The sequence below is a fragment of the Anolis sagrei genome, chromosome Y (genome assembly GCF_037176765.1).
Source record: "Anolis sagrei isolate rAnoSag1 chromosome Y, rAnoSag1.mat, whole genome shotgun sequence".
Classification (NCBI taxonomy): Eukaryota; Metazoa; Chordata; class Lepidosauria; order Squamata; family Dactyloidae; genus Anolis; species Anolis sagrei.
The window spans coordinates 34,155,486-34,183,134 of NC_090035.1; the positions used below are offsets into that span (position 1 = coordinate 34,155,486).

At 43.5% G+C, this 27,649-nt stretch overlaps 1 pseudogene; it reads right to left on the bottom strand.

Moving 5' to 3' along the window:
* Window positions 1-16,584: 16,584 nt before the first annotated feature.
* LOC137095343 (alpha-crystallin B chain-like) lies at window positions 16,585-26,074 on the bottom strand (annotated as a pseudogene).
* Window positions 26,075-27,649: the final 1,575 nt, after the last annotated feature.

The following is a 27,649-nucleotide window of genomic DNA, read 5'->3' on the forward strand; positions in this document are numbered from 1 at the left end:
TTTGTTAACAAAGTAAAAGAAACAAAGAAAACAGAACCAAATACTGTGTCAAAGGAGAGTTCGGAAATGGTGCCTCAAGAGAAACAATGTTTATTCATTTTGTCAAACACCCGAACTGAGGATTACTTAGAATCCATTTCCATTGACAACAAAGACATGAGAGGGTGGCGGGACACAGGATCCGATGTGTGTATTACACATCCAGATATAATACCTCAGAAATTTCAGCATCCTACCTCTGAAATAAGATTAAAAGGCTTGGGACCTGCAATACCAACAGCAGTAGTGTCCTTGCCAATAAAATATGGAGGTTGGAAGGGTATATGGGATTTTGCAGTCAGTCCAGACATACCATACAGATGTTTAATTGGAAACGATCTGGCTAAAAAGATTGGAAACTGGAGAATGACGTGTGAGGAGGAAGAATATAACAGCAAAAGCCCTGATCAAAAAGCCATGGGTTTTGCCATACAACAGGATGGGGATGAGAATCCAGAATCCAGCACTATGGTTGTGAGCTTATTAAGAAGACAGGAGGAGTCAGAGAAATTCAACAGGAACAAAGAGCAGATGAATTTCTAAAACCTTTGTTCGTTTTGGCTCAAAACCCCACAGTATCAGCAAAAGGGCAGCCCTCCAAGTTTGTGTTAAAGAATTGTGTCTTGTATAGAGAAACCAGAAACATGAAGTCAACAGAAGGATCAATGACATGTAATCAAATTGTAGTGCCTCAAAGTTTTAGAGAACAGCTGATGAGGGTGGCACACAAGAACCCTCACGGTGGACATCTGGGCGTGAGGAAAACCACAAAGAGAATCACTAAAAACTTTTTTTGGCCTGGCATGTTCCAGAAGATCAAAGAGTTTTGCCAGTCTTGTGGTATCTGCCAAAGATTGAGTACTGGAAGGGATAAAATTAAAGCTCCTATGATCCCTATGCCGGTAATTGCAGAACCATTTTACAGAGTGGGCATTGACATAGTTGGTCCTCTTTGTAAGCCAAGCAGACGTGGTTACGCCACAAGATATCCAGAGGCTGTAGCTCTAACTTACATTGAGACAACAACGATTGCAAACGCACTGTTATCCATTTGGGGAAGAACTGGTTATCCTAGAGAATTGGTTTCTGATTTGGGAACTCAATTTACTTCCAGACTTATGTCAAAATTGCTTGAGTTATGTGGAATCAGACACCTGACTTCAACAGCTTATCACCCACAGACAAATGGACTAGTTGAAAATCTGAACAAGACTTTAGTCAAAATGATAAAGTCTTACAGTCAAAAGAAGCCATGCGACTGGGAAGTCAAACTACAACAACTGTTATTCGCCTACAGGACCGTCCCTCATGACAGTACTGGCTACAGTCCGTTTAAATTGCTATATGGAAGGAAAGCTCGTGGTCCATTAGACCTGATAAAGGAATATTGGGAGGAAAATCCAGCAACAGATCCAGTTCCAGTGTCGGAGTACGTAAAGGATCTTCAATCAACAATGCAACTGGCTAGGGACATTGCACAAGAACATTTGCTTGCAGCTCAGCAAAGACAAAAAGACTATTATGATTCTACTGCTAAACCAAAGATCTTCAACATCGGAGATGAAGTTTTGTTTTTATCTTCCAACAAAACCAACAAACTGCAATTAGATTGGTCGGGACCCTGGAAGATCACCAGGAAACACAACCAAATAAACTATGATATTTATGATGAACATTCAAATGTGGAAAGAGGAGTTCATGTAAACATGTTAAAGCCTTATGTTGGAAGGTCTGCTAATGTTTATTTTGTTGTTTCAGAAGAAGAATCCGGTCCCTTTTCTTTTTGGGAAGGTGATCGTGAACAATACAAAAATTTGGATCGGGTAGAAATAAACAGTGAATTGTCCCAACCACAGCGAAGAGAGGTTGTGGAAGTTTTGAGTAAATATAAAGATATATTTTCAGATTTACCAGGAAAGGTTCAGGGAGTCCAGCATCAAATAAACACTGGTGATGCAGCTCCTATAGTATATCCACCCTACAGGGTCACGGGGAGACTCAATGAATGTATTGAAAGAGAGATCAAAGAAATGTTGGACCTAGGTATCATTGTTCCATTGGTTAGCTCTTGGGCTTCACCCATAGTATTAGTACAGAAGCCAGACAAGACAATTAGATTTTGTGTAGATTATAGGCAATTAAAAAAGGTAACCCAAACAGATACTTATCCTATGCCACGTTTGGATGATTTGCTGGAAAGGATGGGGAAGGCCAATTTTATTAGTAGTATAGATCTAACCAAAGCATTTTGGCAAGTGCCCATGGCACCACAGGATCAACATAAAACCGCCTTCTGGACCCAAAATCGGCTTTTTGAATTTTCCATACTTCCATTTGGGTTAAAGAACAGTCCGGCCACATTTCAGAGATTAGTAGACAGAGTTTTAAGTGGGCTGGGGTCTTTCTGCGTGGCCTATATCAATGATATAGGGATTTTCAGTGATTCATGGGAAGCTCACCTTGAACATTTGGATCTGGTATTAAGTAGGTTGAGGGAAGCAGGATTAACTATTAAAGCTTCCAAGTGCAAGTTAAGATACAATACTACCAAGTATTTAGGACATTTAGTAGGAAGAGGTTGTATTCAACCTGACCCTACTAAAGTGGCAGTTATTCACCAGTGGCCAGTGCCCAAAACAAAAAAAAACTGGTTAGTGCATTCCTTGGATTGGCTGGATACTATCGTAAATTCATTCCATCTTTTAGTGATTTGGCAGCCCCTCTTTCGGATCTTACCAAAAAGAAGAACCCGAATCAGGTAATTTGGACTCAAAATTGTCAAACTGCCATGGATCAATTGAAGAAAGCCATTACTTCGGATTCGGTGCTATTTGCGCCAGATTTTGATAAACCTTTTATTCTAACATGTGGTGCATCGGATACTGGGCTAGGAGCTGTCCTAAGCCAGTTAGATGTAGAGGGTGAGGACAGACCTATTTTGTTTTTGAGTAAAAAATGGCATTCCAATGAATATAACATGTCAACGATTGAAAAAGAATGCTATGCCATCATCTGGTCAGTTGAAAAATTAAAGCCATATTTGTGGGGGAGAAAGTTTTCCTTACAAACGGACCATGCTCCATTAAGATGGCTAGATAATGTAAAAGGTACGAATAACAAATTATTGAGATGGAGTTTATGTTTACAGGATTTTACATTTGAAATTAAACATGTTTCAGGTAAACGAAACATAGTCGCAGATGCCTTATCTAGAATTTCGTATGGTTTGTATATATGCATTATAATGTATCTAACCATATTGTGGTTGCCTTTCAGAAATATTGTGTATTTAGATATTGTTGGATAATTTGTGGAATTATTTTTGCCCATTTCGGGACTGAGAATGGCCCAAAAATAATTTTTCTGGCGGGGAAGGTGTACAGGAGTTGATTATAAATTGTATGATTTTAACTGTATTTGTGTTTAGATTGGTTGCAGTAAGGTTGGAGCGGCCTAAGTCAGAGGAGTCCTCCACGTGCATTGCCATGGAGACCAATGTAGGAGAGAGGGAAGTGGGAGGAGCTTAGAAGGGAGAGTTTGAAAAAATGACAGTTAAAAATCAGTTAGGGGTTTAGGTTTAGAGGAGTGAGTAGTCAGGAGTTAGGTTCAGAGGAGTGAGGAGTGAGGAGTTGGGAGAAAAGGAAAGGAAAGGTGGTGGAGTGACTTGTGAAGCAAAGCTTTGAGGCTTTGAAAAGCTGGGTTTGGCTATTGGAGGTTTCTCAGGCTAGTGCAGCCGAATGGTGAAACATAGCTGGTATTCTTTTAGTCTAAGGAGAGAATAGTTTACTTAGTATTTGTTCTAGGGAGGATCAACTAAGGGAAACATCTCTGTATGGAAACTTTGTCTGAAACAAGTGCTCTACGTCAGAAAGATACTGTGTTACTTGAAAGAATGAACTGTTAAAGTTGCAAGTATTATTCCAAGTGCAACAAGGAAAAGTTATGTCTTGCAACCACACGCTGTGTACTTAATAAAATTGTTAACTTTTATTTGAAGATTGCCTCAGCTCCGTCTATTCTGTGTACCAAGTGCCATTTCTCACAATATTACAACTTACCTCACATGGTGGCAGAAACGTAGGGAAAAGTAACCAAATAAATCTACATTCTTCTCTCCAGTCACGCTACAGTATAGACAGTGTAATTACTACTAAGTTATTACTTTCTTAATAAAGGAGGAGGTGCAATTGAACAGCCTCCCTCCTAACTTGATGGTAAATTTGGTTCCTAAGCGGCAACCTCCATTGCAAATTGGCTAAGTCTTTTTAAAATTGGGAACTGGGGTAAAATCTCCTGAATACCGGTTCCTTTCAAATTGGTGGCAACAATAAATCATCCCTCAGCTCCCCTGCTTCTTTTCAAATAGAAACTCTTAACATGTTTTCATGAAAACTAAAAATATACACATGCGAAATTACACATGCAAGCCTTGCCTGAGAAGAGTCAAACTCTCTAAACCTTCTAGAGACCACTTGAAGGCTTCTTCCAAAATGCATCAAGGGATGATGTTTTCTTTCACCAGTTTCCTTTTGGAAATTCGAAGAAACACAGATCTATGTGTTTTTTTACATCAGGATATGAAGGAGGAAAAGCTAATGGAGCAGGCTTTCCTGCTTTCTTCTTTTCTCTATTTTGTTGTATTGATGTCTAAGCATTCCCAGTAAAGGATTCTTGAGGAAGCTGCTGTGACTATAATACAAAAGACTGAAGTAAAATTCAGTCCTTTCCAGCTTAGATTGTGCTTATTGCATTGTTTTGCCATTGCTGTTTTTTCTGGCTGAATTAGTCTGCAGCACCTTTTGTACTCTTTGATTTCTGTCTGGTAACTATGTTTGGTGGTCCCTGTGTAGACTTGTCCACAGCTACATGGTATGCAGTAGGCTCCTAAAGTAGTTAGAGGATCCCTCTTATCCTTTACTGAATATAGCAGTTGTAGAATTTTCTTGGTGGGTCTAGATAGTTTGTATATTATGTTTCTTCAGCAGCTTCCCTATGTGGTCAGTGGTTCCCTAGAGGGAAAGTTTGCTTACCATACACCAAGGGAACCACTGACCGCATAGGGAAATCCTCTGAAAATGCCAGCCACAGAATGCAGGCAAAACATCAGGAGAAGATGCTGCTAGAACACGGCCACATAGCCTGGAAACTACACAACACCCCGATATATGTTATTGCTCATTCGAACAGGCTTGCATGGTTTGGATGCCAACTGAGACAAATCAGTGGGAGATATTTAGAAGTGAATTGGTCATAATCCTCACAACAACCCGGTCTTAATTTACAACATGACAAACCTTGACCAAGGGACCTGTCTCCCTGTAGAGCTATCTATAGACTTGAGTCAACTGTGTGTCCTGTCATAGCTGCAAAGAGCTCCAGCTGGCTTCCAGGAGAGTCTCAGTTTACACTCAGATGTCAGGCCAAGAGCCAACAAGCTTCGTGACTGAGCAAATATTTCAACTCTGACTAAAACCAAGGCCTTCTACAATATACCACTTGGGCTCTTCCATCAGGCTGCTCAGAGAGAATTGGTGCAAAACAGAGCAGCTACTCCCCTGCCTCAGCCATACAGCCATAAAAACAGTGGGGCAGAATGACCCAATACAACTGGTACATTAGTCACACTATCTCTTAAGCAGAGCTTAAAGTTACCTTTTTTGGACTATCATTTGGACTCCTTCAAGCAGCATGAACACTTTTCCAACTACCGTATATACTTGAGTATAAACCGACCCGAATATCAGCCAAGGCACCTAAGTTTACCCACCAAAACTGGGAAAACATATTGACTCGAATATAAGCCAAGAGTGGGAAATGCAGCAGCTACTGCTCAATTTCAAATGAAAATATATACCAATAAAATTACATTAATTGAGGCATCGGTAGGTTCAATGTTTTTGAATATTTACATAAAATTGTAATTTAAGATAAGACTGGCACTTAACACCTCAGAAACCAGCAAGGTACTATAAGAACTATAACAATAGATGTTGGAAATATGGGGAGAAACTGGGGACCTTCTTCCACTCTTGGTGGAACTGCAAAGAAGTGAAGAAGGACTGGAAAAACTGTCAAAGTATAATAAAAGTAAAATTTGAATTAAGGCCTGAATATTATTTATTAAACTTGACAGATTTTGAACTAGGTAAAAACAAGGACAATTTTTTTTATATGATGTCCCCAGCAAGAATAATACTAGCTCAAAAGTGGTGCCTGAAAGAAATCCCTACTAGAGATACATGGATTACAAAATTAATGGATTACAAGGATATGGACTTCCTAACTTTCCTACTGAAGGACCGGAAAAATAGATGTAAAACAGACAGGTCACTATTTAAAGAATTCCTCCAGGAAAGATGACTCACCCACAATGCTCAAACAGACTAATCTAGGAGAAAGAAATGATAGTAATGTAAGAAGGAAAATTATAGAATAGGTAGTAGAACCAAAGCTATGAGATCTTGTTTAAAAGGGTGAGGAAATGGAATAAACTCTGTGGAATGGATAGGAAGCCAACAATTTACCCAAACCCACCCATCTCCGTTTTTTCCCTTTCCCACCTCCATCTCCTCCCCCTCTACCACTCTTTTTCCCCTCCCTCCTTTCCCCCCTTACCAATTTTTTTTCCTTTTTATGTATACCTGTTAAAATTCCTGAAATAAAGATGATTAATAAAAAAAGAAGACTGTCCAACTCTGACTAAACCAATATTCTCACCTTCTTCAATGCAAATGTGCTTAAGTGTCCTTGCAATAATAATAAAGATAACAATAGATCACATCCTCAGATGCTGCAAGAAGATTGCACAGGCAGACTACAAGCAGAGGCGTAACATTTGCTCAGATGGTTCTTTGGAACTTGTGTCACAAATACCATCTGCCTGCGACAAAGAACTGGTGGGATCATAAGCCGGAAAAAGTTACAGAGAATAAACACACCAAACTCCTCTGGGACTTCCGGATTCAGACAGACAGAGTTTTGGAGCATAATACTCCTGACCTCACAATCGTGTTAAAAAACAAAGTATGGATCATCGATGATGCAATCCCAAGTAACAGCAGGATTGCAGAGAAACAACTGGAAAAGCTGACACGATATGAGGATTTAAAAATTGAACTGCAAAGACTCTGGCAAAAACCTGTAAAGGTGGTCCCAGTTATAACTTCCACTTAAACACAATAGGTGCTGACAAAATTACCATCTCCAGCTGCAAAAGACCACCTTACTGGGATCTGCACGCATTATTCGCCAATACATCATACAATCCTAAACACTTGGGAAGTGTCCGACGTGTGATCCAATTCAACAGCCAGCAGAGAGTGTGCTGTGGATTCATCTTGTTGTGTTTCTAATAATAATAATAATAATAATAATAATAATAATAATAATAGGGTCAAATAATGGAAATGTAATAAAAGCAGTAATAGAGCGAAATAATAAATGTAATGATACTAATAGAGTAAAATTATAAATGTAATAAAAATAATAATAGTAAAAGTGTAAAATAATAAATAACCTTGACTTTTGAGTATAAGCCGAAGGGGACTTTTTCAGTCTAAAAAAGGGCTGAAAAACTAGGCTTATACTTGAGTATATACAATACTTGGGGTACAGGATAAATATCAATTTCTTAACCATCCCCACTTTACCGCTCAGGGATTTTTGATTGTTTCCTCTTCCAAAATTGTCAATGTTCTAACTTTGAGGCAAAGCAACCATTTTTCATAACTGGATTTTGACTAAACGGCTGTGCATGATTTTACACTAGACTTGTTTTTCAACCTTCAGGTTCAAGTAAGCAGCATGGAGTGTTTTACAAAAGCAGCTCAGAATTAAGTTTAAAAATTACAGCCTTATATACAAGTGCATTTTATATGTGGCTATCTCACTGACCCCAGAAAATGTCAAGAGAGAGGCCACCAAGACAGAAGCTACATACATCATAAGGAAAAGCTCAGGAAGCTATGTTTGGCTTGGAGAAGGTGGTAAAGTAATATGATAAAAAGGTAAATTATTATTATTATTATTATTATTATTATTATTATTATTATCTTTACTTGTACCCCGCTAGCATCTCCCGAAGGACTCGATGTGGCTTACAAAGGCCAAGGCCTCAAAACACAACATAACAATACACAACCTAAAGCAAATTAAAATCAGTTAAAACAATATTAAACAACAAGCAATAAAACAATACACCAGGACACAATAAAACTGGGCCAGGCCAGAGTAATGGGTACAGATTAAAAGTGCTGATGTGACAGGGGATATGTAAGGATTATAGGGTAAGAGCAGTGTGCCAGCAATCTTAATTTCTAATAAAGTGCTTCTGGGACTTGTTGGAGTTTTCCTATTCTGGAAAGGCACATCGGAACAGCCAGGTCTTCAAGTTCTTTCTAAAGACTGCCAATGTAGGGGCCTGTCTAAGATCTTTGGGGAGGGTGTTCCAGAGTCGGGGAACACCCTGTCTCACGTCTCCGCCAGATGCGCCTGCGACGCAGGCGGAATCACAAGCAGGGCCTCTCCGGATGAACCAAGTGAGTGCATGGGTTCATAAACGGAGATGCGGCCACACAGGTAGGATGGTCCCAAACCGTTTAGGGCTTTGTAGGTAAGCACCTGCACCTTAAATTGGGCTCGGAAAATAAATGGCAGCCAATGGAGCTCCTTGAACAGGAGGGTTGACCTCTCTCTGTAAGGAGCACCAGTTAATATCCTGGCCGCTGCCCATTGGACCAGTTGAAATTTCTGAGCCGTTTTCAAGGGCAGCCCCACATAGAGCGCATTACAGTAGTCCACTATTGGTGACCAAGGCATGGACCACCCCGGCCAGATCAGCCTTTGCGAGGTACGGTCGCAGTTGGTGCATGAGTCTCAATTGTGCAAAAGCCCTCCCGGACACCGCCGACGCCTGAGCCTCAAGCATAAGCGATGAATCCAAGAGGACTCCCAAACTGCAGACCTGTGGCTTCAGGGGGAGTGTAATCCTGTCCAACACAGGTTGCCACCCTATACCCCAATCAGGTTTGCGATCGACCAGAAGAACCTCTGTCTTGTCGGGATTGATCTTCAGCTTGTTCTTCCTCATCCAGATAGACACAGCAGCCAGGCACTCATCCAGCACCAGAGAGGCCTCCTTGGAATTGGGTGGAAATGAGTAGTAGAGTTGTGTGTCATCTGCGTAGAGGTGGCACCTAACTCCAAAACTCCAGATGACCTCTCCCAGCGGTTTCATGTAGACAAGATAGAGCCTTGCGGGACCCCACAGGTCAAAGGCCAGGAGTCCGAGCAGGCATCTCCCAGCTTCACCATCTGGGATAGACCCTCCAGGAAGGATCGGAGCCACGACAAAACCATGCCCCCGAGACCCATTCCAGAGAGTCGACCCAGAAGGATGCCATGATCGATGGTATCGAAAACTGCTGAGATGTCCAAGAGAACCAACAAGGTCACACTCCCCCTGTCCAGCTCTCTACGGAGGTCATCCACCAAGGCGACCAAGGCTGTTTCGGTGCTGTGACCAGGCCTGAAACCAGACTGTGACTGATCTAGGTAGTTGATGTCATCTAGAAAGCCCTGGAGCTGGGAGGCAACCACCCACTCCAGCACCTTACCCAAAAAAGGGAAGTTGGAGATTGGTCTGAAATTATTCAGCACCGTGGAGTCAAGGGAGACCTTTTTAAGGAGTGGACGAACCACAGCTTGTTTCAGATGAGATGGAAAAAAACCCTGCTCCTTGACATGGCCATGTCCTAGGAAATAAAGGGAGGAGCCCTTAAGCTAACCCAAGGATTATGCTGCAGCTAGTTACACATGCAAAGCACTCGTGAAAAGGTAAAGAATGTATTATTTGAGTTGTTGGTACTTGTCTGTACACAACATAATGAATTGAGTTGGCTCAAGGGTTCCTCTCTTTATTCCCTAGGACATGGCTATTACCTTAATTAGAAAGGCTGCATTTTCTTTCTACAGAATGGATCTGGAAAAAATCCAGTGCAAGGATTTAAACCCTAGACTACACCCTTCCCTGCCCTGGCTCAGTTAACTAGCAAACGATCTCAACTTTCCAACTTCCAGTTTCCCAAATACAGAATACTTACATATACAATATCACTTATGCACCCCATTCCATCCAACTTCACCCAGGAGAATCAGGTCAACTACTGCCTTAAGTCTCTTAAGTTAAATGAACAGTTATCTTGAAACGATCGCATCTCCTCTTAGAAACCAGCCTGGGCACTGCGGACATCGGAGGAGGCCCTCCTCTCGGTCCCACCCCCATCCCAAGCACAGCTGGTGGGAACAAGAGAGAGGGCCTTCTCCATGGTAGTCCCCCACCTCTGGAACTCCCTCCCTAAATAAATAAACCTGCCCCCCCTCCCTCCTCTCCTTTAAAAAACAACTGAAGACCTACTTTTGCTCACTTTCTTTCTCTCCTTCCTTCCCTTCCCCACCCCCCCCCCCCCTCTTTCTTTCCTTCTTTTCCTTTTTCCTTCCTTCTCCTCATTTCTTTCCCTTCCCCTTTCTTCCCCTCTACCTATTCTTGGACTGCAACTCCCAGCAGTCCTTCTGATCGATCTACTTATCTACCTATCTCCATCTAATCTATCTATCTGGAGGATTGCTGGGAGTTGCTGTCCAGGAATAGGAAATTGGAAATATGCAAGAATTGGGATGCTCTCAGAGAAATCTAAGGAGAAGAAAGCTTGCATTTTGAAAGCAGTGCATTTGGATCATCCTCCTCTCCTAAAGAGCCTGGTCTAGGGGATGCTGGGAGCTGTCTTTCAGAGTGTGGATGTGTTATTGTGTTTTCTTTGCCAGGGGAGACATTTTTGCACATGCACTGTAGCATCTTTTTGCTTTTTTTTTGTCTTTTAAGTCCCTTCCACTGTGTTTTTATGAGTGATGGTCACTCATTGGCCTGATAGGTGTATTGTGTCCAAATCTGGTGTCAATTCGTCCAGTGGTTTTTGAGTTATGTTAATCCCACAAACGAACATTATTTTTATTTACATAGATTGTGTGTTTTAAGTAGACATTGAATGTTTGCCATTGTTATGTTGGAATCTGCCCTGAGTCCCTTTGGGGTGATAAACTTTTATTTTTTATTATACAGTAGTTTGTTAAGCCAAGTCCTTCATAGTGTCACTCTGGATAGCCAGATTTATTTATTTTTTGTCGTGTCAGGAGCATCCTGTTGTGAGAGAATTGGCCGTCTGCAAGGACGTTGCCCAGGGGATGCCCGGATGATTTTGATGTTTTATCATCCTTGTGGGAGGCTTCTCTCATGTCCCCGCATGAGGAGCTGGAGCTGATAGAGGGAGCTCATCCGCCTCTCCCCGGATTCGAACCTGCGACCTGTCGGTCTTCAGTCCTGCCAGCACAGGGGTTTAACCCACTGCGCCACCAGGGGCTCCTAGCCAGATAAGCCTGTAGGCTCCTTTGTTTTCCAGAACCAACCTGAAGTGTCTCTACAACCACCCATAAAAATCCCTCAGATAACCAGAACAGAAAACAGAATGTTGATGGACAACAAAAGAGATGTAAACATGGGCTTAAAGTGAATCTTAAAAAATGAGAAGCCTTGGCACTCAAACAATATAACTTGGAAGTCAGCTGTTGCCAAAAGTGCTGTGGACTTTGAAGAGGCCAGTGTTGTAGCTCAGCCAGATGAAAATGGGGGGGGGGGGGGAATGCAGGGCCTGCAAGGCCTGATGCTTCTGGAGATTCTCAGACAGAGGGGGATGTTAGAACAGGATGGTGATTCCAAAGTTGGAGGAATTGAGGGGGGTTTGGGTGATTCTCTGTGTGAAAATGAAACTGTTTTAGAAGCTGACAGGCAGGAAGTGAGGTCAAGGTTGCTTCTGCGGGGGAAGAATTCCAGTGCAAGCCAGGCCATGGGAAAATGAGACCGAGAGAGACTACTTAAGGCCGAAGGAATGCTTTCATGCATTGCTGTCCTTAATTAGGGAAAGAATAGGTTTCAGTTCTCAGATCAAGCTACGTAGTAAAGCAAGAAGCTTCTGCCTTGGTTCTTGCTTCAAGCCATGTCCTGGTCAAGTTTTGCTTTAAGTCTTGGGGATTTTTTTTACCATGAACTCAATCTTATGTATTGTTCTTTGATTCTTGGATTACTCAAGTTTGATGTTTTATTCCCTGCCTTTTGGATTAATCAAGCTCATGATTATACCCTGTTCCTTGGATTTATGCTCACGCTTTAACCTTTGCATTGGATATTTATCTCTGGCTTTTGGGACTCCTTTTATCTTACCTATTTGGATTTTTTTACTCTTTTGCTGTGTATGCTTTTTCAATAAACTGTTTATTCCTACGTTTGGCTTCCTGGTAAGTGCTTGAGCAAGGTGAGCCCTAGCTGAGGTGCACCCATGGCGAAAGGGTGAAACATTCTAAGAGGAAGGCGCATCAAGCAAACCCTTGTCTGGAAATCTGTGTCCTCAATGTGAAACATTTATTTATTTATTTATTTATTTATTTATTTATTTATTTATTTGGGGTTCTTGTACCCCGCCCTTCTCACCCCGAAGGGGACCCAGGCGGCTTACAACTGCAAGGCACACTTAGATGCCTGCCACACAAAACAACCATCACAAAAGTACAGCAATTCAAGTTCCCACAATTCAGGCCATTATCCCAATAAAAACAATAAAATGATAAAATCAATAAAACAATACAAACCTAATTCTTCCTCCTACCCATCAGTGTACACTAACTCAAAGATCTGTTTTTGATTCCACTTCGACAATCCTGCTGATCTTACACATCTGATTGTCTTATTTAGTTGTCTTATTTAATTGCCTGGTTGCCCAAAGGCCTGGTTCCACAACCATGTCTTCACCCTCCTCCTGAAGGAGAGGAGGGATGGTGATGTTCTGATTTCCCCCGGGAGTGAGTTCCACAGGTGAGGGGCCACCACTGAGAAGGCCCTGCTTCTCGTCCCCACCAGCCTCACTTGTGACAGTGGTGGGGTTGAGAGCAGGGCCTCCCCAGATGATTTCAAACTCCGAGGTGGGACGTAAAGGGAGATACGTTCGGACAGATACACTGGACCAGAACCGTACAGGGTTTTGTAGGTTAAAACCAGCACCTTGAATTGTGCTCGGAATTGAACCGGCAGCCAGTGGAGCTGGCATAGCAGGGGGGTGGTGTGCTCCCTGTATGTCGCTCCAGTGAGCAATCTGGCTGCCGCTCGCTGGACTAGTTGAAGTTTCCGAACAGTCTTCAAGGGCAAAGCTGGGAGAGATTCACACCTCCCCCCTCGTCCAGCCAGGTCTCTGTTATACATGCCAGGTCGGCCTGTTCCTCCTGAATTAGATCTCGAATAATGGAGGACTTTCCATTTACCGACCTGGCATTGAACAGCACCACCCTTAGCCCAGAAGGACCACCATCCTGACATCTCAGCTGTATCTTGTCGGGAGGATTTTTTGGAATCGCCAATATATTCCTATTATTTTCAGGCCGAATCGATTGTGAGGTTGTAATATGGGTAATCTTGGGATTGCCAATGTTCTATTGTAAATTTTGGGCCGGATTTGTTTTTGTCTTACATTCTTAGAGCATTTTGGGTTTGCCAAATTATTGCTGAAAATTTTGGATCGGATTGAGTAATTTGTTCTCCCTTTCCCGTATCTCCCTCTACTTGTACATGATGTAGATCCAGAATAGGTCTCACGGACTCACCACAATGTGGATCCAGAATAGGTTACGGACTCACCACTAAGATTCTATATTTGAAAAACAATTGTACTTGGTCACAAGGGATGATGATGATCAGTTTTAGTTTTGGAATAAGACTTTGAAAAGTTTGGGGGCCAGTTCACACTATGCTATTTTATTCCACTTTAACCACCATGTTTCCATCCCAGGTCATTCTGCAAGAAAAATTCTGAATTCGCAGCCTGAAGGACAATGTACCCATTTAAATTACCAGGATTCCATAAAATGCCACCATGGAAGTTAAAGTGCAATCATAGCACTATAGTTGTGTGATTCAGCATTTGAACACCCACTGAATCATGGAAATCCCCCGGTTAGCCTTGATCATGTCACCCTCCCTCAGCCTAAAAGAAAGGCAAGAGCCTCTTCTGTGCAAATCTTGCCAAGAAAATCCTGGGACAAGTGGCCATAAATTAGAGCCACATAACACATTCCACAGCCAACTCATGCACTGGGGAGGGGAAGATTCAGGCATCCGCTGGCACCTTCCCTATGTGCCCTTGCCTGTTCTCTCTACTCTGTTTGCTCCCTGCTGTTCCCCAGGAAAGCCTGTATGGCCCAAGAAAGGCAATTTCTGTCACCACCACATTTCTTTCCACCTACACCAGTGTGTCTCAACCTTCCTCATGCTGCAACCCCTTAATACAGTTCCTCATGTTGTGGTGATCCCCAACTATAACATTATTTTCGTTGCTACTTCATAGCTGTAATTTTGTTACTGTTATGAATCGTAATGTAAATATCTGATATGCAGAATGTATTTTCATTCACTGGACCAAATTTGGCACAAATACCCAATATGCCCACATTTGAATACTGGTGGGATTGATATAGTCATTTGGGAGTTGTAGTTGTTGGGATTTATAGTTCACCTACAATTACAGAGCATTCTGGACACCAACGATAGAACTGAACCAATATTGGCAAACAGAACTCCCATGACCAACAGAAAATACTGGAAGGGTTTGGTGGGTATTGACCTTGGATTTGGGAGTTGTAGTTCACCTAAATCCAGAAAGCACCGTGGACTCAAACCATGACAGATCTGGACCAAACTTGGCAGAAATACTCAATATGCCCAAGCGTGAACACTGGTAGAGTTTGGGGAAAATAGACCTTGACATACTGGAGCTGTAGTTGCTGGAATTTATAGTTCACCTACAATCAAAAAGCATTCTGAACACCACAAATGATAGAATTGGGCCAAAATTCTTGCACAGAACTCCCAGGTCTTGAAGGGACTTGCTCATGCGAGTCTTCCTCCACCTTCGCAAGCTCTCCCTCGCCCGCACATGCACACCACGTTGTCATATGCCGAGCACACCTGTTTGCCCCTCACCGCTTGGAGTCTCAGAAACAGCCCTCCCCTTGGCTGAGAGGCTGGCCAATCACAGCGGAGGAGGGCTTTTGGTGGGAAGATTCGCCATCTGTTTCCAAAAAGGAAGAGAAGGGCAGACAGAGAGATCTTCTGCCTTCTCTGCCAAAGGGGTTCCTAATACCATCAGAAATATGTTTCTGATGGTCTTTGGCGACCCCCCTGAAACCCCCTTGTGATCCTCAGGTTGAGGAATGCTGATGTACACAGTCTTTGTCTGGTGTGACCAATGGAAACCTGGTGACTGCTTTCCCCCCCCCCCCATCCCATTTCTCCTATTCCTTTCTCTTATTAGGCCTGGCATTTGCATGATTAATCTGAAGTAACCATGTAATAATATCTCCTATGCAGGCATGTATAAAATGTTGAAAGAGTTGATGGTCCCCTTACTCTAAAGCAGTGGCTCTCAACTTTCCTGATGCTGCAACCCCTTAATACACTTCCTCATGTTGTGGTGACCCTCAACCATAACATTTTTTCCTTACTACTTCATAACTGACATTTTGCTACTGTTATGAATAACAATGTAACTATCTGATATGCAGGATCTATTTCCATTCACTGAACCAAATTTGGGACAAATACATGATAAGTCTAAATTTGAATACCGATGGGGTTGTGGGGGTTGATTTAGCCATTTGGGAGTTGTAGTTGCTGGGATTTATAGTTCACCTACAATTACAGAGCATTCTGAGCTCCACCAACAATAGAACTGAACCAATATTGGCACTCAGAACTCCCATGACTAAAAGAAAATACTGGAAGGGTTTGGTGGCATTGTCCTTGGGTTTTGGAGTTATAGTTCACCTACATCCAGAGAGCACTGTGGACTCAGACAATGATTGATCTGAACCAAATTTTGCATGAATACTCAATATGCCCAAATGAGAACACTGGTGGAGTTTGGGCAAAACAGGCCTTGACATTTGGGAGCTGTAGTTGCCGCAATTTATAGTTCACCTACAATCAAAGATCATTCTGAACCTCACCAAAGATTGAATTGGGCCAAACTTCTTGCACAGAACCCCCATGCCTTGAAGGGACTTGCGGACGCGAGCCTCCCTCCAGCTTCGCACACTTTCCCTTGCCCACACATGCACACCACACTGCCATGCGCCATTCTTAGACTCCCTTCCTGCTTGGAGTCTAAGAAATAGCCCTCCCCTTGGCTGAAATGGCCAGCCAACACGTGGTAATACCTCCCATTCACACAATCTCACAAAGACAGATTGCCAAGATCAGAAAATCCCATGCAGCCATGTATAAAATATTGAAAGAGCTGATGGTCCCCTTACTCAGGAATCAAAGCTAAAGATTCCTGAGTAAGGGGGGGAAGGTCTGTGTGATAAACAATTCTGGGAGTTGTAGTCCACAGAAAGGACCAAGTTTCCCCCACCTCTGCAGGAGATGAACTCTTGTCACATACACATACAAAGGTTGTAACTTCAGGTTTATTAGCAAGTAGCCCTCAGATGACATTTTGTTTCTGCTAATACATGTAACTAAGTTAGTTTCTGAATCCATAAAAAGCAAGTGAACAGTAGCACTGAGTAAACCCATAACAGGAGGATACTGGCAAGTCGAAAGAGGCGGCCCATTATTTATTTCTGGAAGATCCCATGCAAATGCTGTAAAATTGCATTGAAAGGTAACCATCCGAAAGGCAAAATTCTCTGTTGTCAGACCACTTGTTGTCAGAGGTTTGGGGGAATCAGAAAAAATTCCATTATTCCAAAGCTCCAGATGAGCAGCCCTTGAAGCTACAAGCGAGGAGAAACTAGGCCTCAGCGACTGGAAAGAATCACAGGGCCATTACTTCCCAGTAACGGCAGGCTTCTCCTGGTGGGTGATGGGGATGCTCCGCTCCTGGGCAGCGGCTGCTTGGGCAGTGGGTGCTGTAATGGACAGCACACCATCCGGAGAGAGGGCTGAGGTGATGGCTGCCGGATGCACCCCTTTGGGGATCATGTAGCGGCGGTGAAACTCCCGGGAGATGTAACCATGCTCATCCTGCATGAATAGCAAAAGAAAGAAAACAAGCACGAGATGAGTCACTAGTACATTCAGGAGGATCTGTCTCAAAATCCAGAGATGGCTTTTCAACAAGAGGATGCACATTATTAACTTAGCCAAGGGGGTGCTCAGCATCTGGTTCTTTCAAGGTAAATCAGTGGTTCCCACCCTGTGGTCCATAAGGACTAAAATATCATCTGTGGCCTCACCATTGGAACGAAAGCAACTAATCTTACAAAACCCTCTTATAATGCTGAAGCTAATTAAATATGCTTTTATGTGGGCGAGCAGATGACGACTACTGAATAGCATTTGTTCTTTATCAGAAACTAGAACTGATGTGGTCTATCCAATGCCAAATCGAACCTGAAGTTAGGAGCTCCCAGTGACACAATGGGTTAAACCCTTGTGCTGGCAAGATTGAAGACCAACAGCTTGGACGTTCGAATCTTTGTATGAGCTCCCTCTGTCAGCTCCAGCTCCCCATGCAAGGACATGAGACAAGCCTCCCATAAGGATGGTAAAACATCAAAACATCCAGGTGTCCCCAGAGCAACATCCTTGCACATGACCAATTCTCTCACACTAGAAATGACTTGCAGTCTCTCAAGTCGCTCCTGACACACACAAACAAAAACCCCAAATTTGACCAAAAACTTATTCATAACCCTTTTTTTGACTCTGGTCAAAAAAAGATTGGAAACCACTGAGGTAAATCAATCACAGAAATTCCCAAAATCTGATTTCAAGAGTATTTCAAGGCTAAATCAGGAACAGAATCTGGAAAAGTTTACTGGACCATAAATCCCAGAATCTCCCAGCCAACATGCCCAGTGGGATATATATCAGGCATGGGCAAACTTCGGCCCTCTAGGTGTTTTGGATTTCCAACTCTCACAATTCCTAATAGCCGGTAGGCTGTTTGGAATTGTGGGAGTGAAAGTCCAAAACACCTAGAGGGCCAAAGTTTGCCCATGCCTGATATATATAGTTTAACCTTTCTGAGCATCCTCATCCCAAATGGAATCTCCTTAGCTCAAACTCCTGAAAAATTTGGCAAACAGTATAAGGTTTCTGAATGTCACCTAGGAACCAGCTTAGACATTTACACAAATCTGTTGCACAGTGTTTACAAACTCTGCAGAAAAGAGGGCAGAAACTACAGAAAAGAAGCCAGACCTTGAAACTGCTAGGCCATTAAATGCTAATCAAGGTGGCCAACTGAAACATTCACACCTACCTCAAACAGACAAGATTTCTTTCTCCCACCCTGAACATTCCAGATATATAAACCTCACTTGTCTAGTTTTCAACAGACCTCACAACCTTTGAGGATGCCTGCCATAGATGTGGGCAAATCATCAGGAGAGAATGCTTCTAGAACATGGCCATACAGCCTGGAAAACTCACAACAACCCAATGATTCTGGCCATGAAAGCCAGAGTATTATCAAATACTCTACAGAAAATGATTCAGCTGTACTTCATAAAAAAGGGGAAATTGTCCTGTTTAGCAAACTTTGCAAAAATGTGTCAGGACAAATGGAGTCCTGAGTGAAAAGGTTTAAGAAGCCCTACTTTAGATTACAACTCCTATCAGCCCTAAACAGGATAGTAAATGGCAAGACATTGTTCCACCTCTAGCCCAGATCATCCAGGCTTTGGACAAAGAGTCAAAGACAAAAGAAAAGTCAGACTCAGTACCATAAAAACCTTTCTTGAATTCCAAGATCGGGAGCCACAGCCAAATCACAGTGTCTCTTATGTCTGATGAAGGGAGAAGCCTTTATACCTGTTGCTTGTCAGTCACTTTGAGAACAATGCTTTTAAATAAACAATAAAAAAACTTTATTTATACCCCGCCTCCATCTCCCCAAGGGATTCAGAGCGGCTTACATGAGGCCAACCCCAACAACACATCAATAAACAAGAAAGCAATAAACAAAAAAATAACAATACAGTTAAATAAATCACATATAAACATTAACATGCTAGGATTAAAAAATCTGTGGCTGGGCCTGATGTAATAGTTAAAAATTTTAAAAAATTTAAAAATTTAAAAAATTAAAAATAAGCTCTGTGGTTCTCAACTTAGGGTCCCTAGATGTTTTTCACCTTCAATTCCCAGAAATCCTAACAGCTGGTAAACTGGCTGGAATTTCTGGGAGTTGTAGACCAAAAAATCTAGGGACCCCAGGTTGAGAACCACTGTTTTAAAGCAAGAAAAACCATGTGCAGATCTGTGCCTGTGCATGCAGGCACAATCACCCCATCCATCATGTTAGTACTTCAGAAGATTCACAGGGCTTCTCCATTAAATAAGTCTCCCTTTACTACTTGGATAGCATTAATATTCCAACTGAGTCCATCATCAAGACATGGCCATATGATCTTAAACAAACAAACAAACAAACAAAAAAGAGATGGCATCTGAATACCAGTCTTCTATGATGAGCTGTCAGGAACACATTGTCCTTACCTCTGTTCTGACTCACTGCCAACTTCGGACTTCAAAATTAAGTTTGGACCCAACATACATGATTCTTGTACTTCACACTAGAAATGGAAGAGCTCCTGGTCGAACAATGGTTAAACCCTTTTGCCAGCAGGGCTACTGACCAACAGGTCAGCAGTTCAAATCCGGGGAGAATGGGTTGAGCTCCCTCTGTCAGCTCCAGCTCCACATGCGGGGACATGAGAGAAGTCTCTGACAAGGATGGTAAAACATCAAACATCTGAGTGTCCCCTGGGCAACGTCATTGAGGACAGCCAATTCTCTCACACCAGAAGCAACTTTCAGTTTCTCAAGTTTCTCCTGACACAAGGGGAAAAAAACAGGATTGGACAATATGGTGCTTTCCAGGTGTTGCTGTACTACAACTCTCATCAACCTCAACCAACATGACCACTGTCTACAAGTTATGAGGGTTATAAGGTAAAGGTTTTCCCCTGACATTAAGTCCAGTCGTGTCCGACTCTGGGGTGTGGTGCTCATCTCCATTCCTGAGCCAGCGTTGCCCATAGACACCTTATAACGAAGCAGCGAGGAGTAGTAGAGAAGATTTTAAAATGATTTTATCAAACTGGGAAATATAGAGAAATAATCCCTCCGCTGCTCAACCAAATTAAAACGATGACGCCTCCACTACAGAACTAGCTCACCAAAATATAAAGGTAATATGGTTGCTAAACCAACTATATATTTAAAAGTTGGGAGCTGGGAACCACTGGAGCTGAGAGACTTTAAATGATTCTTTAAAAAATTTCCACTGCCACCATATTAATAAACAGGGTGAAGTATTATTGAGAGGTTGTTCAGTAACACACTCTGTGTCACCATAGTTTACTTAGAGGCTGTTAAAAGCTGACCTGAATAACGCTTTAACCACAAAGATATTCACACTGAGGCTGGTATAAGTTGATAAAAATAACAAGAACGTTTATTGAACAGGCTTGAATAATTCAAGTACAAATGCTTAATGGTTTCAGTAAAATACTAGCATAAAAAGCTTATGGTTGTGTTTGAGTAAAGAATCTTAAAAACTTCTGGGTTACAAGTCTTGAAAGTTTCAACACAGAAAATTTCTTCAGGAAATGAATCTCTGAAAGTAACTCCCCAAAATCCCCCTTAGGAATCTAGTCAAAAACCCTGTACTAGACTTCCTTAGAAAAAGAACAGACCACTAACAGGATGCTGTTCCATACAACAGTATTCTAGCTATCTTCAATCGCTATTCTTAATACTACACAAAAGACTGACCCAAACTTCTTCAAAAACCCAAACTGCTCTCGCTAACACCCAGAGTTCTACTCTCCACCTGTTCCAAAGTCCAACTGGCAAACTGGGACCTCAAGCCTCAGTTTAAAAGCCACTTTTTTTTCTTTAGATCACATAGGCTCCGCCCCATCTTTCTAACCAATCCTAGCCTTACAACTCCAAGGTCATGTGGCCAGCTTGACTGCATGGCACACCGTTACCTTCCCGCCAGAGCGGTACCTATTGATCTACTCATATTTGCATATTTTCAAATTGCTAAGTTGACAGAAGCGGGGGCTCACAGTGGAAGCTCACACTGTTTCCCAGATTCGAACCTGAGACCTTTCGATCAGCAAGTGCAGCAGCCCAGCGGTTTAACCCACCGCACCACTGGGGACTCCTGAGTCCAAAGCATTTGGCAGACATGAAATTAACTGCTACGCTGCACATGAAACAAATCAGAACCCATAAAAGCATTTGCAATCCAAGCACCCAAAACTTAAATCAGGCTTTTAGGCCAAGTCCACTCATAAAACCCTCCTCAAAGCTACATACCGGACGTTCCTCGTGCTTGGCATGGACCTCAATGTAGTCACCCACCACCTTCACATTCAATGCTTCACATCCAGCAACACAGAGAACTTGTTTTTGTCCATCTTCATCTGAGGAGGAGAAAACAGATCACGGCTTAACAAAACTGGCAACATTCCTTTTCTTGGTCACAGAATAATAGAGTTGGAAGAGACCACAGGAGGGTCCAGACAGTCCAACCCCCTTCTTCCATGCAGGAAAAGCACACTCAAACCACTCCCAACAGATGGCCATCCAGCCATTGTTAAAAAGCTTCCAAGGAAGGTGCTTCCACCACACTATGTACTATGAAATTAAAATCTTGCTAATAAAAGCACAACCTCTACATAAATATACATATAGTTCACAGCTGCTGGATTTTTTCCTTTTGGACCAGTTATGGGCAAACCCAGGCCCAGGAGCAGGATGTGCCTCTTTGGGCTCTTTTCTCAGGTCATCCTCTCTCACACCCTCCTTTTCTCTTCCCTTCCCTTCCACCCTTTTATCCTTCCTTCCTTACTTCCCTCTCTTTCTCCTGCCTTCCCTCCCTTTTGACTTTCCTTTTCTTTTCTCCCTCCATTCCCTTCCATCCTTCTTTTCCTCCCTCCCGCCTTTCTTCCTGAGGGATGTTTAGCTGGGAGAAGAGACAGTTGGGAGGGAACATGAGAACCATATTTCAAGATCTGAGGAGGACGGATGGGGAAAACTGACTTTCTGCTGCTCTGGAGACCAGGGCACAAGGGAGCAATGGTTTCAAACGGCAGGGAAAGAGATTCGACTGCAAAGATTAGGAAGGACTACCTAGATGGTGAAATAGGTTGCTTTGGAGTGTGGTGGAGCTTTCTTCTCTGGAGGCTTTTCTGCAGAGGCTGTCCATTGGGACTGCTTTGATTATGCCTTCTTGCATGGTAGGGGGTTGGACTGGATGGCCCTTGGGGGTCTCTTCCAGTGCTTAGAATCTATATCAGGAGTAGGCAATACTGGGTCTAATGGATATACTTTTTCTCTCCCATCCACCATCTCATCCTGACCAAGGCCAACCCTTTTGAGACCCAAACATTTCCATCTTTCCTCCACCTTCCGAAAAAGAAGAGGAAGGGGAGGAAAGAGCAGGGAGGGGGCTTTGGGAGAACCACCTCCCTCCTGGCCTGCTCACCCAGCTCTGGCCCACCATGCAGCCCCGAAGTTAGAAAGTTTGCCCATGTCTGCTATACAGGTGCTATCTTTAATGCACAAAATCATAGAATAATAGAATTGGAAAGAGACCACATAATAGTCTTTCCAGTCCAATCCCCTTCTTCCATGCAGGAAAAGCACAATCGAAGCATTCCTGACAGATGGCCATCCAGCTGGTGTTAAAAAAACCCAAGGAAGGAGCTTCCACGACACCTACGCACTATGGAATTAAAATCCTGCTAACAAGAGCACAACCTCTACATTAATACGAGTATAGTTCACAGATACTGGATTTGTCCTTTTAGGGGGTGCTATCTTTATTGCATAAAATTATAGAATAATAGAGTTGGAAAGACACCACACAGTGAATCTCCCTTCTTCCATGCAGGAAAAGCACAATCAAAACACTTCTGACAGATGGCCATCCAGCCGCTGTTAAAAAGCTTTCACCACACTATGCGCTACGGAATTAGTGCACAGTATGGTGGAAGCAAGCTAACAAGAGCATAACCTCTACTAGAGTAAAATAATCCACTTAAAATCCAGTTTCGGCCTCCTGCAAAATTCTGGGGTTTGTAGTTTAGTGAGACTGTTAAAGGCTCCTCCCTAAACTACAAACCCCAGAATTCTGCGGGAGGCAGAAACCGGATTTTAAGTGGATTTTTTTTCTCTAGTGTAATGAGGATAAATACACATGAAGTTCAGAGCTGCTGGGTTTTTCCATTAGACAGACAATATCCACAGCCCTGTGGGAAATCCACACACCATCTTCGGCATCCTGGGAGTCTAAGACAGCAGACAAAACACTTAGCCGCCTCTAGAAAAGCGTTTGGCTTGTGGATTGTGTGAGCTGTGGTCCAAAATATCAACTTTCCTATAGAACCTCATCTGCAGGTTTCCTACGTACAGTTATCCCACTCTATATTTAAAGCCAGAGAGTTTTGGAACAGTTTCCATCCAAGATCTGTGCCAAGTCTTGTGACAAGGCATTTGGAGAGAGACCAAGCAGGAGATTGAAGTCCACCATTTGGACTCGGGGAGGGAAGGCGGTGCACAAGCCAAAGAGTTTGGGCTATTGGCCCACAAGACAAACAACAAACCTTTGCATTCCACTAACCTTACTTAATATAATGTGCATTGTTTACTATATGATTGCTTAGACTAAGTATGGGCCAATTTGAGCCCTCCAGGTGTTTTGGACTCTAACTCCCACCAGTCCTAAACCCTCAGGCCCTTTCCTTTTCCCATTCAAGACTTGTGTGAACGAGGGAGAAAACCTTCTCCGCTGTGGCTCCCCGTCTTTGGAACTCACTACCTGGTGAGTTTAGGCAAGACCCCACATTAGCAGACTTCAAGAAAAACTTGAAAACCTGGCTCTTCTGATGTGCCTTTGGAGAGTGACCATTTATCCCATTTCTGTTTGCTCCATTTATAGTGTTGCCCCTATGATGCATTCCTCCCCCCCCCCCCCGAAACTTACAACACTTACATATTTTCTATTCCTACCTCACCCAGGGTTTTATCATTTTATCTCTTCCATTTGGCCTTCCCATTCTGTTCAATTTTATATTGTATTAATTTGCTTTATTTTGCTACTGTATTTTATGACGTAATTTTTTGATATCTGCATTCTGTATTTAATTGTGTTGTATTGTATTTTTGGGCTTGTCCCTTTGGGGAGATGGTGGTGGGGTATAAAGTTTATTTATTATTATTACTAGCTGTACCTCCCATGTGTTGCTGTGGCCAACCTTCCTTCCCTCTTTCTCTTCTTTCCCTCCTTCCTTCCCTCCCTTTTTTCTTTCCTTTTCTCCTTCCTTCTCTACCTCTTTCCTTCCTCTCCCATTTTTCTTTTCCTTCCTTTTTTCTGTCCTTTCTTCCTTCTCTACCTCTTTCCTTCCATCCTTTCCTCCCTCTTTCCTTCTCTCCTTCCTTCCTTCTCTATCCCTTTCCTTTCCCCCACTTTCCTTTTCCTTCTTTTTCTCTCTTTCTTCCTTCACTTTTTCCTTCCATCATTCCCTCCCTCTTTCCCATGCCTTTTCCTTCCATCCTTCCTTTGCTCCCTTCCCTTCTCTCCTTCCTTCCTTCCATCCTTCTTTCTCTCCTTCTTTCGCTCTTTCCTTCCCTTATTCTTTCCTTTTCTCCTTCCTTACCTCTTTCCTTCCTCACCCCTTTTTCTTCCTTTTTTCTTTCCGTTCTTCCTTCTCTACCTCTTTCCTTCCTTCACTTTTCCTTCCATCCCTCTTTCTCTTCTTTCCCTCCTTCCTTTGCTTTTTTCTTCCATCCTTCCTTTCCTCCTTCTTTCCTTCGTTTTTCTTCCCTTCTACCTCTTTTCTTCCTGCCTTTTTCCCTTCCTTTTTTGTCCTTCCTTCACTTTTCCTTCCATCCTTCTTTCCCTCCTTCCTTCACCCCTTTCCTTCCCATTTTTCTTTCCTTCTCTCCCTCTTTTTCTTTCCATTTCCCTCCTTTCTTCCTTCTCTACCTCTTTCCTTCCTTCCTTAGCCCTTTGCTTCCATGCTTCTTTCTTTCTCCCTTTCCTTCCCTCCTCTTCTTTATCATCATTTAGCTTTTCGTCATTAAGCTTTTGGGGGTTTTTGAATCCTTTCCAGTTCTTTTTGAAGGAGGGTTTATGAGTGATGGTCACTCATTGGTCTGTTAGGGGTGTAGTGTCCACATTTCATGTCAATTCCTCCAGTGTTTATTGAGTTATGTTAATCCACAAATGAACATTACATTTTTATTTATATGGATGATGATGATGATGATTATTATTATTATTATTATTATTATTTAGCAGCTTAAGAATGTTAGAATGTTGGGGCTGACCAATCAGAAACCATATGTAAATTAGCACGTCGAGATAGCTCATTCATGGGCCAACCTGGGCCCTCAAAGTGTTTTGGACTTTAACCCCCACCATTCCTCACAGCCTCAGGTCCCTTCCTCAGGTCCCTTCCTTGAGGGCCCAAGTTGGCCCAGGCCTGCTCTAAAGGGAGGCGAGCCAGGAAAGAGCTCTGTCTCTGCTGGACCTTCGCCTGCTGGCATTGTCTCCCTGGCAGGAATGTTACCATAATAGGCATCCGCGCTGCAGAAGCTCAGCCCTCAGGCTCGCCCTAGGCACTCTGCTCATGCCCAAAGGCACTCTGCCCACCCCGTTCCCCGATTCCCCGCTCTCTGACCTCGGAGAGTCCGGTCTCCGGGAGGTGGACGCTGGGCACGCGCATGTAGTAAGGCGAGAGGGTCAGTGAGAAGAGCTCGCACTCCAGGAGGCCTTCCCCAAAGCGCTGGTCGAAGAGCCTCTGCGGAAAGAGCGAAGGCATCATCGAAGGGAAGCCCATGGCGCGGCGGATCCAAGGGTGGCTGATGGCGATGTCCATTTCCGCGTTTCGTTCCTAACATAGACCTCCCAAGAAGAAGAAGAAACAAAGAAAGCGATCCAAGCCACGCTGAAGCTCGCTTTTTATACTCTCCCGCCGGAATTGGCTAGAAGCGTGGAGAGGTTTCGGGTGGAGCTCGACGCGCCGAGGAGCCAATCGCCTGCACGATAAAGGCAGGGGCGGGGCCAAGTGTGGGTTCGACTCTCCGGGGAGCCAATCGCCTATGCGAGAAAGGCAGGAGGCGTGGCCAAAAATTGCTTGTGGGAGAAGGCGAGGGGCGGGGCCTAGGCTGGACTGGACGCGTCAGGTAGTCAAGTGCCTGCGCGAGAAAGGCGAGGGGCGGGGCCTAGACTAGGCTCGACGCGCCGGGGAGCCAATCGTCTTCGCGAGAAAGGCGAGGGGCGAGGCTAAGGTTGTATCCCTTCTCGCTCTGTCCAGAGGAGCCTCTTTTCAAGCATGGAGAGTCACGCCCAGCCGAGGAGCCATGAGAAAGGCGAGGGGCGGGGCCAAGATAGTGCACGACGCGCCAGGGAGCCAATCGCCTACGCGAGAAAGGCGAGGGGCGGGGCCAAGGCATTTTTACTTCTCGCTTTGTCCAGAAGAGCCTGTTTTCAAGCACGGAGAGTGACTGGGATCGTCACGTGACTTATATCAGGCCTAGGCCCAGGCATGTAAGGGGGGGGGGCTCGAGGGGCTTTAGCCCCCCCCCCCCCGAAATTCTCATGGTGGTTCACGAAAAGGCCTTACTGGTGCATTATTTAAACTGTTATGTTTATTCATATCATGATCTGATCACCATCTATATCTGTATCTATATCTATATCTATCTATCTATGTATATAATAAAAGTCAAAACTTGTATGCGGAGGACAAAAGTGTGGCGGGAGGAGTATGTGCCAGCGTTCTGATTGGCTGCCGCTGTGGTGCTATTTGCATATGGTCTCTGATTGGCCAGCTTCAATAGGAGCCCCTGGTGGAGAAAAGAGTTCATGGCAGAAACCGGGACATGAGAAGGAAATTTGCATATGGTCTCTGATTGGCCAGCATCAATTCCAAGATTCCGAGATGACAAAGAGAGGAAAGGAAACGGCCAGGAGCTGAGTCAGACAATTACCAATACAGACCAGACTTGGCACACAGAGCCCCCATGATGCACTCGACATCCTACTGCAGTTTGGAGGAGGATGAACCATGGATGATGGGGCTTGCAGTACCATCACTCACATTCTGAGACCGCTGTTAACCTCATCCAATGACCGAACAGGAACAAACTTGGCACATAGACCTCTCATGACACACTTTATGTCCTGGTGTGGTTTGGACGGGGATGGACCATGGATTATGGGACTTGCAGTACCTTTGCTCAATTCTTGAGACCACTGCAACCCTCATCAATTATCGATAAAGACCAAACTTGGCACACTGAGTCTTCATGATGCACTCTACATCCTGGTGCAAGTTGCAGGAGGATGCACCATGGACGATGGGACTTGCAATACCTGAACTCCCTTCCTAAGACCATTACAACTGCCAACAATAATGCATCAGGACCACAATTTACACAGAGAGCCCGCATGACCCACTCTACATCCTGGTGCAGTTTGGA